The sequence below is a fragment of the Solea solea genome, chromosome 15 (genome assembly GCF_958295425.1).
Source record: "Solea solea chromosome 15, fSolSol10.1, whole genome shotgun sequence".
NCBI lineage: Eukaryota > Metazoa > Chordata > Actinopteri > Pleuronectiformes > Soleidae > Solea > Solea solea.
The window spans coordinates 1-10,000 of record NC_081148.1 but is presented as its reverse complement, the minus strand read 5'-3'; the positions used below and the strand labels follow the sequence as shown (position 1 = coordinate 10,000).

Below are 10,000 nucleotides of genomic sequence, written 5' to 3'. Positions count from 1 at the left end.
TCTTGAGTTGGCCCCAGACACTGGCGGGCCATCGCTTCTCGGCCTTTTGGCTAAGATCAAGTGTAGTATCTGTTCTTATCAGTTTAATATCTGATATGTCCTCTATATGGGGATTAAATATTAAATGCATTTTTGAGCATTGGGCGGTGAAACCTGGGGCTTGCTCTCTTCACTCCTTGCATTGACCTGGTATTGCAGTGCCACCAGGAACGGTGCACCGTTCTCTTTTTTTCTGTGAAAACCAAAGCAAGGCTGAAACTGGAAGGACATTAACGTGTGCCCGTGCGTCAACGTAATTGCAAGCCCACGTTTCTTGTAAGGAAGCAGCAGTGTAAAAGCGTGCTGCAGTGTAAAAGCGTGCTGCAGTGTATTCCCTGGTATTCCCAGGCAGTCTCCCATCCAAGTACTAACCAGGCCCGACCCTGCTTAGCTTCCGAGATCAGACGAGATCGGGCGTGCTCAGGGTGGTGTGGCCATAAGCCGACGGGCAGGTGACACAGACTCCTTTTATAGACCAGACAAGGCCCCCTGCTCGTGGAGGGGCTCAAAAGTCAGCCTTCCGAACACACTGCACTTGAGCCTTTATCGCCACTACCTGCTACACTCTATTCCAGTATTTGGAAGCTACACCGAGATGGGTAAGCTGCTGTTGGTGCCGTCAGGTCCAGTTGTTGCTGAATCTATAGGAAATGACAGCCAGGTATGCCAGTGAAAAGGTCGAGTGTTTCCTCTCCAATGTGTGCTGGAGGTTGAAGTTGAACACAGCACAGCATTAACGAGCACCTGAGTCAAGGCATTGGACTCTGGGACTATCCATTTCCTGCACCGTCGGCCAAAGAGCTGTGTCTGGGAACAGCCACCCAGTGCTGGGCAAGTACACCTCATACTTACCTGGCAGGGGAGTCACCATGATCAAGAAGGTGGTTCACCCAGGGCGAGGCTCAGCCATTGCACTCTGGTTGTGCTGACCCCTGCAAATTCCCCAAACGTGGGAATCTTGACTGCATAATTTTTGCTGGTGGGGTACTGCGTCCGCGCTCTCCCCCGATGACGTAGTTGTAAGCAAAGGTCAGCCGCCCAAAGTTCCGCCTTGTGTGCCCATCTCCAGGCTTCTCACGTGCTCGCAGAGCGACATCCCCAGTCTTTCCAAGTTGCTGGGAATGGGATGGTTGTGGGTGTTGTCTTTTAGCTCTAAGGAAATGTCATGCTCCCTTTCCCGGCTCTTTGTAGGAGAACTGGATTGATGGAGATGGATCCATGGCCGTCATGCCAAGGGTTAATACTTTGGCGCTTGTTCCGTCCACTCCTGTACATTGACCTGATATTGAAGCGATGCCAGGAGCAGCTCACCATTTCAGAAGCCCGGAGGAGCTGGGAAACGGCCCGGCAGTTTGTACTGCTCGGTGTGACACAGAGCTGCTTTGCTCATGCACTCACATCTACCACTAAACCTTGGAGGTGTGCCACAGCCTCAGCGATTGATAGAAAATTGCAGCACACAACCAACAGTAAGAATGCGCTTCCAAACATGCAGTCAAATGTGGGCGGTTGATTGGCCGGCAAACCAAAAACGTTGAAGAAAGGCTGTCCCAAGGTGGCCGGCCGGGCCGACCGAGACTGTGGTGACTCCGGCGGATAGACTCCTTGGCTGCTCTCAAGGAGAGGGTCTATGTCGACTCTGGTTTTTCTTCAAAATGCACAAGTCTTTCGCCTTTTACTAAAGACTTCCGTGGAGAGGAACGTCCGAGAGATTAAGTTATTTTTGGTGGGCTTTGCTGTATGGCTGCGCCCTTTGAGTGTGTCAAATGTCAAGCAGCTGTCCGTCACGGCTCAGAGGTGCGCTTAGATCACCTGGGGGCGGAGGTGATCGGCAGCAGCCTTTGTTATGCGCACTTCAGAAACATGGCACCACAACAAGTAACTTGTGCGCCAAGATCTTGAGTTGGCCCCAGACACTGGCGGGCCATCGCTTCTCGGCCTTTTGGCTAAGATCAAGTGTAGTATCTGTTCTTATCAGTTTAATATCTGATATGTCCTCCATATGGGGATTAAATATTAAATGCATTTTTGAGCATTTGGCGGTGAAACCTGGGGCTTGCTCTCTTCACTCCTTGCATTGACCTGGTATTGCAGTGCCACCAGGAACGGTGCACCGTTCTCTTTTTTTCTGTGAAAACCAAAGCAAGGCTGAAACTGGAAGGACATTAACGTGTGCCCGTGCGTCAACGTAATTGCAAGCCCACGTTTCTTGTAAGGAAGCAGCAGTGTAAAAGCGTGCTGCAGTGTAAAAGCGTGCTGCAGTGTATTCCCTGGTATTCCCAGGCAGTCTCCCATCCAAGTACTAACCAGGTCCGACCCTGCTTAGCTTCCGAGATCAGACGAGATCGGGCGTGCTCAGGGTGGTGTGGCCGTAAGCCGACGGGCAGGTGACACAGACTCCTTTTATAGACCAGGCAAGGCCCCCTGCTCGTGGAGGGGCTCAAAAGTCAGCCTTCCGAACACACTGCACTTGAGCCTTTATCGCCACTACCTGCTACACTCTATTCCAGTATTTGGAAGCTACACCGAGATGGGTAAGCTGCTGTTGGTGCCGTCAGGTCCAGTTGTTGCTGAATCTATAGGAAATGACAGCCAGGTATGCCAGTGAAAAGGTCGAGTGTTTCCTCTCCAATGTGTGCTGGAGGTTGAAGTTGAACACAGCACAGCATTAACGAGCACCTGAGTCAAGGCATTGGACTCTGGGACTATCCATTTCCTGCACCATCGGCCAAAGAGCTGTGTCTGGGAACCGCCACCCAGTGCTGGGCAAGTACACCTCATACTTACCTGGCAGGGGAGACACCGTGATCAAGAAGGTGGTTCACCCAGGGCGAGGCTCAGCCATTGCACTCTGGTTGTGCTGACCCCTGCAAATTCCCCAAACGTGGGAATCTTGACTGCATAATTTTTGCTGGTGGGGTACTGCGTCCGCGCTCTCCCCCGATGACGTAGTTGTAAGCAAAGGTCAGCCGCCCAAAGTTCCGCCTTGTGTGCCCATCTCCAGGCTTCTCACGTGCTCGCAGAGCGACATCCCCTGTCTTTCCAAGTTGCTGGGAATGGGATGGTTGTGGGTGTTGTCTTTTAGCTCTAAGGAAATGTCATGCTCCCTTTCCCGGCTCTTTGTAGGAGAACTGGATTGTTGGAGATGGATCCATGGCCATCATGCCAAGGGTTAATACTTTGGCGCTTGTTCCGTCCACTCCTGTACATTGACCTGATATTGAAGCGATGCCAGGAGCAGCTCACCATTTCAGAAGCCCGGAGGAGCTGGGAAACGGCCCGGCAGTTTGTACTGCTCGGTGTGACACAGAGCTGCTTTGCTCATGCACTCACATCTACCACTAAACCTTGGAGGTGTGCCACAGCCTCAGCGATTGATAGAAAACTGCAGCACACAACCAACAGTAAGAATGCGCTTCCAAACATGCAGTCAAATGTGGGCGGTTGATTGGCCGGCAAACCAAAAACGTTGAAGAAAGGCTGTCCCAAGGTGGCCGGCCGGGCCGACCGAGACTGTGGTGACTCCGGCGGATAGACTCCTTGGCTGCTCTCAAGGAGAGGGTCTATGTCGACTCTGGTTTTTCTTCAAAATGCACAAGTCTTTCGCCTTTTACTAAAGACTTCCGTGGAGAGGAACGTCCGAGAGTTTAAGTTATTTTTGGTGGGCTTTGCTGTATGGCTGCGCCCTTTGAGTGTGTCAAATGTCAAGCAGCTGTCCGTCACGGCTCAGAGGTGCGCTTAGATCACCTGGGGGCGGAGGTGATCGGCAGCAGCCTTTGTTATGCGCACTTCAGAAACATGGCACCACAACAAGTAACTTGTGCGCCAAGATCTTGAGTTGGCCCCAGACACTGGCGGGCCATCGCTTCTCGGCCTTTTGGCTAAGATCAAGTGTAGTATCTGTTCTTATCAGTTTAATATCTGATATGTCCTCTATATGGGGATTAAATATTAAATGCATTTTTGAGCATTGGGCGGTGAAACCTGGGGCTTGCTCTCTTCACTCCTTGCATTGACCTGGTATTGCAGTGCCACCAGGAACGGTGCACCGTTCTCTTTTTTTCTGTGAAAACCAAAGCAAGGCTGAAACTGGAAGGACATTAACGTGTGCCCGTGCGTCAACGTAATTGCAAGCCCACGTTTCTTGTAAGGAAGCAGCAGTGTAAAAGCGTGCTGCAGTGTAAAAGCGTGCTGCAGTGTATTCCCTGGTATTCCCAGGCAGTCTCCCATCCAAGTACTAACCAGGCCCGACCCTGCTTAGCTTCCGAGATCAGACGAGATCGGGCGTGCTCAGGGTGGTGTGGCCGTAAGCCGACGGGCAGGTGACACAGACTCCTTTTATAGACCAGGCAAGGCCCCCTGCTCGTGGAGGGGCTCAAAAGTCAGCCTTCCGAACACACTGCACTTGAGCCTTTATCGCCACTACCTGCTACACTCTATTCCAGTATTTGGAAGCTACACCGAGATGGGTAAGCTGCTGTTGGTGCCGTCAGGTCCAGTTGTTGCTGAATCTATAGGAAATGACAGCCAGGTATGCCAGTGAAAAGGTCGAGTGTTTCCTCTCCAATGTGTGCTGGAGGTTGAAGTTGAACACAGCACAGCATTAACGAGCACCTGAGTCAAGGCATTGGACTCTGGGACTATCCATTTCCTGCACCGTCGGCCAAAGAGCTGTGTCTGGGAACAGCCACCCAGTGCTGGGCAAGTACACCTCATACTTACCTGGCAGGGGAGACACCATGATCAAGAAGGTGGTTCACCCAGGGCGAGGCTCAGCCATTGCACTCTGGTCGTGCTGACCCCTGCAAATTCCCCAAACGTGGGAATCTTGACTGCATAATTTTTGCTGGTGGGGTACTGCGTCCGCGCTCTCCCCCGATGACGTAGTTGTAAGCAAAGGTCAGCCGCCCAAAGTTCCGCCTTGTGTGCCCATCTCCAGGCTTCTCACGTGCTCGCAGAGCGACATCCCCAGTCTTTCCAAGTTGCTGGGAATGGGATGGTTGTGGGTGTTGTCTTTTAGCTCTAAGGAAATGTCATGCTCCCTTTCCCGGCTCTTTGTAGGAGAACTGGATTGATGGAGATGGATCCATGGCCATCATGCCAAGGGTTAATACTTTGGCGCTTGTTCCGTCCACTCCTGTACATTGACCTGATATTGAAGCGATGCCAGGAGCAGCTCACCATTTCAGAAGCCCGGAGGAGCTGGGAAACGGCCCGGCAGTTTGTACTGCTCGGTGTGACACAGAGCTGCTTTGCTCATGCACTCACATCTACCACTAAACCTTGGAGGTGTGCCACAGCCTCAGCGATTGATAGAAAACTGCAGCACACAACCAACAGTAAGAATGCGCTTCCAAACATGCAGTCAAATGTGGGCGGTTGATTGGCCGGCAAACCAAAAACGTTGAAGAAAGGCTGTCCCAAGGTGGCCGGCCGGGCCGACCGAGACTGTGGTGACTCCGGCGGATAGACTCCTTGGCTGCTCTCAAGGAGAGGGGCTATGTCGACTCTGGTTTTTCTTCAAAATGCACAAGTCTTTCGCCTTTTACTAAAGACTTCCGTGGAGAGGAACGTCCGAGAGTTTAAGTTATTTTTGGTGGGCTTTGCTGTATGGCTGCGCCCTTTGAGTGTGTCAAATGTCAAGCAGCTGTCCGTCACGGCTCAGAGGTGCGCTTAGATCACCTGGGGGCGGAGGTGATCGGCAGCAGCCTTTGTTATGCGCACTTCAGAAACATGGCACCACAACAAGTAACTTGTGCGCCAAGATCTTGAGTTGGCCCCAGACACTGGCGGGCCATCGCTTCTCGGCCTTTTGGCTAAGATCAAGTGTAGTATCTGTTCTTATCAGTTTAATATCTGATATGTCCTCTATATGGGGATTAAATATTAAATGCATTTTTGAGCATTGGGCGGTGAAACCTGGGGCTTGCTCTCTTCACTCCTTGCATTGACCTGGTATTGCAGTGCCACCAGGAACGGTGCACCGTTCTCTTTTTTTCTGTGAAAACCAAAGCAAGGCTGAAACTGGAAGGACATTAACGTGTGCCCGTGCGTCAACGTAATTGCAAGCCCACGTTTCTTGTAAGGAAGCAGCAGTGTAAAAGCGTGCTGCAGTGTAAAAGCGTGCTGCAGTGTATTCCCTGGTATTCCCAGGCAGTCTCCCATCCAAGTACTAACCAGGCCCGACCCTGCTTAGCTTCCGAGATCAGACGAGATCGGGCGTGCTCAGGGTGGTGTGGCCGTAAGCCGACGGGCAGGTGACACAGACTCCTTTTATAGACCAGGCAAGGCCCCCTGCTCGTGGAGGGGCTCAAAAGTCAGCCTTCCGAACACACTGCACTTGAGCCTTTATCGCCACTACCTGCTACACTCTATTCCAGTATTTGGAAGCTACACCGAGATGGGTAAGCTGCTGTTGGTGCCGTCAGGTCCAGTTGTTGCTGAATCTATAGGAAATGACAGCCAGGTATGCCAGTGAAAAGGTCGAGTGTTTCCTCTCCAATGTGTGCTGGAGGTTGAAGTTGAACACAGCACAGCATTAACGAGCACCTGAGTCAAGGCATTGGACTCTGGGACTATCCATTTCCTGCACCGTCGGCCAAAGAGCTGTGTCTGGGAACAGCCACCCAGTGCTGGGCAAGTACACCTCATACTTACCTGGCAGGGGAGACACCATGATCAAGAAGGTGGTTCACCCAGGGCGAGGCTCAGCCATTGCACTCTGGTCGTGCTGACCCCTGCAAATTCCCCAAACGTGGGAATCTTGACTGCATAATTTTTGCTGGTGGGGTACTGCGTCCGCGCTCTCCCCCGATGACGTAGTTGTAAGCAAAGGTCAGCCGCCCAAAGTTCCGCCTTGTGTGCCCATCTCCAGGCTTCTCACGTGCTCGCAGAGCGACATCCCCAGTCTTTCCAAGTTGCTGGGAATGGGATGGTTGTGGGTGTTGTCTTTTAGCTCTAAGGAAATGTCATGCTCCCTTTCCCGGCTCTTTGTAGGAGAACTGGATTGATGGAGATGGATCCATGGCCATCATGCCAAGGGTTAATACTTTGGCGCTTGTTCCGTCCACTCCTGTACATTGACCTGATATTGAAGCGATGCCAGGAGCAGCTCACCATTTCAGAAGCCCGGAGGAGCTGGGAAACGGCCCGGCAGTTTGTACTGCTCGGTGTGACACAGAGCTGCTTTGCTCATGCACTCACATCTACCACTAAACCTTGGAGGTGTGCCACAGCCTCAGCGATTGATAGAAAACTGCAGCACACAACCAACAGTAAGAATGCGCTTCCAAACATGCAGTCAAATGTGGGCGGTTGATTGGCCGGCAAACCAAAAACGTTGAAGAAAGGCTGTCCCAAGGTGGCCGGCCGGGCCGACCGAGACTGTGGTGACTCCGGCGGATAGACTCCTTGGCTGCTCTCAAGGAGAGGGGCTATGTCGACTCTGGTTTTTCTTCAAAATGCACAAGTCTTTCGCCTTTTACTAAAGACTTCCGTGGAGAGGAACGTCCGAGAGTTTAAGTTATTTTTGGTGGGCTTTGCTGTATGGCTGCGCCCTTTGAGTGTGTCAAATGTCAAGCAGCTGTCCGTCACGGCTCAGAGGTGCGCTTAGATCACCTGGGGGCGGAGGTGATCGGCAGCAGCCTTTGTTATGCGCACTTCAGAAACATGGCACCACAACAAGTAACTTGTGCGCCAAGATCTTGAGTTGGCCCCAGACACTGGCGGGCCATCGCTTCTCGGCCTTTTGGCTAAGATCAAGTGTAGTATCTGTTCTTATCAGTTTAATATCTGATATGTCCTCTATATGGGGATTAAATATTAAATGCATTTTTGAGCATTGGGCGGTGAAACCTGGGGCTTGCTCTCTTTAGTGATGCTCAAATGAAGCAATAAAGCAGTATTGAACCACTTTGCCAATTGTATTGAACATGGGTTCATTCATTCAAAGGTTCATTTCAGTGACATCTAGTGGTGAAATATTAGACAACATGCCAGTGATTGCCGTTGTGACAGACAGTGTTGGTTGTTTACTGCTGAACACATTATATTCAGCTTATTCAGTAGACAAGGTTAACTAGTATCTGGGATTGAGAGAGGGTGTGGTCGAGGAAACAAAGTAGGTGCAGGGAAGGTGGGCTGTGCTTGTGTAACTTGGGGATGAATTGTTTTCATGCTTAGCACGGTAGTGCCTAAGCATCGAGGACGTATTGTTATTATACGCCAATTGCATGGAACAATGCAAGCACTGGACCTGTATGAACAGTAATGATCAAACAAGAAAACAAACTGTCAGGTCATAGAAATCACTTAAATCACCACACATGCTAATGTACCTAACTTACAAACAGCTGGCTTACTACTCTTTAAGTAACATTACATTACATGTCATTTAACTGACACTTTTATCAAAAAGAGCAAACAGCTTTGAGGGCCTTGACTAAGGGTCCATACTGGGTATGAAAAGTATTATAAGTATAAAAGTACCATCTGGGATTTGAACCCCAGTCCTCAAGACGAAGGCCCTGCGACTATGCCACTGAGCTATACAACATACTGTACTTTGAATCAGATACTCACCTTATTAGGACTGATCAGCTCAAAGTGTTCCCACATTTGAGAACGGCTTCTCTTCCTATTTGGCTCCATGACGATCAACCAACAGCAGGGATGATAACAGCAACAACAGCAATAACGCACACAACAACTTTGGCAAGGCCACATGTTGTGGAGTGTGTCGGGTGCCTTTAGGTGTGTTTTGGCGCGCACAAGCCTCCCGAAGCAAGTCTCACGCCAACAACTAATCTCGCTATAGCTCGTGAAGCTCATTCGGGGACCGAAGCAGTCGCTGCTTCATACGTCATCGATTACGTCACTTGCTCTGCCCCAAAGCAAGCTTCGAATCAGCGGTTCAAGGAGAGCACAGCTTCGAGTTTGAAGCAAGGATCGGAGCTCCGGTGTCAGACTCGCATCACTAGCTCTCTTCACTCCTTGCATTGACCTGGTATTGCAGTGCCACCAGGAACGGTGCACCGTTCTCTTTTTTTCTGTGAAAACCAAAGCAAGGCTGAAACTGGAAGGACATTAACGTGTGCCCGTGCGTCAACGTAATTGCAAGCCCACGTTTCTTGTAAGGAAGCAGCAGTGTCAAAGCGTGCTGCAGTGTAAAAGTGTGCTGCAGTGTAAAAGCTTACAGCACCTGGTATTCCCAGGCAGTCTCCCATCCAAGTACTAACCAGGCCCGACCCTGCTTAGCTTCCGAGATCAGACGAGATCGGGCGTGCTCAGGGTGGTGTGGCCGTAAGCCGACGGGCAGGTGACACAGACTCCTTTTATAGACCAGGCAAGGCCCCCTGCTCGTGGAGGGGCTCAAAAGGCAGCCTTCCGAACACACTGCACTTGAGCCTTTATCGCCACTACCTGCTACACTCTATTCCAGTATTAGGAAGCTACACCGAGATGGGTAAGTTGCTGTTGGTGCCGTCAGGTGCAGTTGTTGCTGAATCGATAGGAAATGACAGCCAGGTATGCCAGTGAAAAGGTCGAGTGTTTCCTCTCCAATGTGTGCTGGAGGTTGAAGTTGAACACAGCACAGCATTAACGAGCACCTGAGTCAAGGCATTGGACTCTGGGACTATCCATTTCCTGCACCATCAGCCAAAGAGCTGTGTCTGGGAACAGCCACCCAGTGCTGGGCAAGTACACCTCATACTTACCTGGCAGGGGAGACACCATGATCAAGAAGGTGGTTCACCCAGGGCGAGGCTCAGCCATTGCACTCTGGTCGTGCTGACCCCTGCAAATTCCCCAAACGTGGGAATCTTGACTGCATAATTTTTGCTGGTGGGGTACTGCGTCCGCGCTCTCCCCCGATGACGTAGTTGTAAGCAAAGGTCAGCCGCCCAAAGTTCCGCCTTGTGTGCCCATCTCCAGGCTTCTCACGTGCTCGCAGAGCGACATC

General features: G+C 51.2%; 15 non-coding genes and 4 pseudogenes across 15 annotated transcripts; 14 read left to right on the top strand and 5 right to left on the bottom strand.

The window, feature by feature from the left end:
• Nucleotides 1-30: 30 nt before the first annotated feature.
• Nucleotides 31-223, top strand: LOC131474586 (U2 spliceosomal RNA). Its single transcript, XR_009242347.1, has one exon. It is a non-coding gene; the product is annotated as a U2 spliceosomal RNA (small nuclear RNA).
• A 139-nt stretch (nucleotides 224-362) lies between these two features.
• On the bottom strand, nucleotides 363-481 carry LOC131474712 (5S ribosomal RNA; annotated as a pseudogene).
• Nucleotides 482-883: 402 nt separating this feature from the next.
• LOC131474565 (U1 spliceosomal RNA) lies at nucleotides 884-1,047 on the top strand. The gene has a single exon (XR_009242326.1). It is a non-coding gene; the product is annotated as a U1 spliceosomal RNA (small nuclear RNA).
• A 626-nt stretch (nucleotides 1,048-1,673) lies between these two features.
• Nucleotides 1,674-1,786, top strand: LOC131474679 (U5 spliceosomal RNA). Its single transcript, XR_009242434.1, has one exon. It is a non-coding gene; the product is annotated as a U5 spliceosomal RNA (small nuclear RNA).
• Nucleotides 1,787-1,965: 179 nt separating this feature from the next.
• LOC131474620 (U2 spliceosomal RNA) lies at nucleotides 1,966-2,158 on the top strand. The gene has a single exon (XR_009242379.1). It is a non-coding gene; the product is annotated as a U2 spliceosomal RNA (small nuclear RNA).
• Nucleotides 2,159-2,299: 141 nt separating this feature from the next.
• On the bottom strand, nucleotides 2,300-2,416 carry LOC131474715 (5S ribosomal RNA; annotated as a pseudogene).
• A 402-nt stretch (nucleotides 2,417-2,818) lies between these two features.
• On the top strand, nucleotides 2,819-2,982 carry LOC131474563 (U1 spliceosomal RNA). Its single transcript, XR_009242324.1, has one exon. It is a non-coding gene; the product is annotated as a U1 spliceosomal RNA (small nuclear RNA).
• Nucleotides 2,983-3,608: 626 nt separating this feature from the next.
• Nucleotides 3,609-3,721, top strand: LOC131474639 (U5 spliceosomal RNA). Its single transcript, XR_009242395.1, has one exon. It is a non-coding gene; the product is annotated as a U5 spliceosomal RNA (small nuclear RNA).
• Nucleotides 3,722-3,900: 179 nt separating this feature from the next.
• LOC131474584 (U2 spliceosomal RNA) lies at nucleotides 3,901-4,093 on the top strand. Its single transcript, XR_009242346.1, has one exon. It is a non-coding gene; the product is annotated as a U2 spliceosomal RNA (small nuclear RNA).
• Nucleotides 4,094-4,234: 141 nt separating this feature from the next.
• Nucleotides 4,235-4,351, bottom strand: LOC131474714 (5S ribosomal RNA; annotated as a pseudogene).
• Nucleotides 4,352-4,753: 402 nt separating this feature from the next.
• Nucleotides 4,754-4,917, top strand: LOC131474576 (U1 spliceosomal RNA). The gene has a single exon (XR_009242337.1). It is a non-coding gene; the product is annotated as a U1 spliceosomal RNA (small nuclear RNA).
• Nucleotides 4,918-5,543: 626 nt separating this feature from the next.
• On the top strand, nucleotides 5,544-5,656 carry LOC131474638 (U5 spliceosomal RNA). Its single transcript, XR_009242394.1, has one exon. It is a non-coding gene; the product is annotated as a U5 spliceosomal RNA (small nuclear RNA).
• A 179-nt stretch (nucleotides 5,657-5,835) lies between these two features.
• On the top strand, nucleotides 5,836-6,028 carry LOC131474583 (U2 spliceosomal RNA). The gene has a single exon (XR_009242345.1). It is a non-coding gene; the product is annotated as a U2 spliceosomal RNA (small nuclear RNA).
• Nucleotides 6,029-6,169: 141 nt separating this feature from the next.
• LOC131474713 (5S ribosomal RNA) lies at nucleotides 6,170-6,286 on the bottom strand (annotated as a pseudogene).
• Nucleotides 6,287-6,688: 402 nt separating this feature from the next.
• LOC131474575 (U1 spliceosomal RNA) lies at nucleotides 6,689-6,852 on the top strand. Its single transcript, XR_009242336.1, has one exon. It is a non-coding gene; the product is annotated as a U1 spliceosomal RNA (small nuclear RNA).
• Nucleotides 6,853-7,478: 626 nt separating this feature from the next.
• On the top strand, nucleotides 7,479-7,591 carry LOC131474637 (U5 spliceosomal RNA). Its single transcript, XR_009242393.1, has one exon. It is a non-coding gene; the product is annotated as a U5 spliceosomal RNA (small nuclear RNA).
• A 179-nt stretch (nucleotides 7,592-7,770) lies between these two features.
• LOC131474631 (U2 spliceosomal RNA) lies at nucleotides 7,771-7,953 on the top strand. The gene has a single exon (XR_009242389.1). It is a non-coding gene; the product is annotated as a U2 spliceosomal RNA (small nuclear RNA).
• Nucleotides 7,954-9,226: 1,273 nt separating this feature from the next.
• On the bottom strand, nucleotides 9,227-9,345 carry LOC131474696 (5S ribosomal RNA). Its single transcript, XR_009242450.1, has one exon. It is a non-coding gene; the product is annotated as a 5S ribosomal RNA (ribosomal RNA).
• Nucleotides 9,346-9,747: 402 nt separating this feature from the next.
• LOC131474574 (U1 spliceosomal RNA) lies at nucleotides 9,748-9,911 on the top strand. The gene has a single exon (XR_009242335.1). It is a non-coding gene; the product is annotated as a U1 spliceosomal RNA (small nuclear RNA).
• Nucleotides 9,912-10,000: the final 89 nt, after the last annotated feature.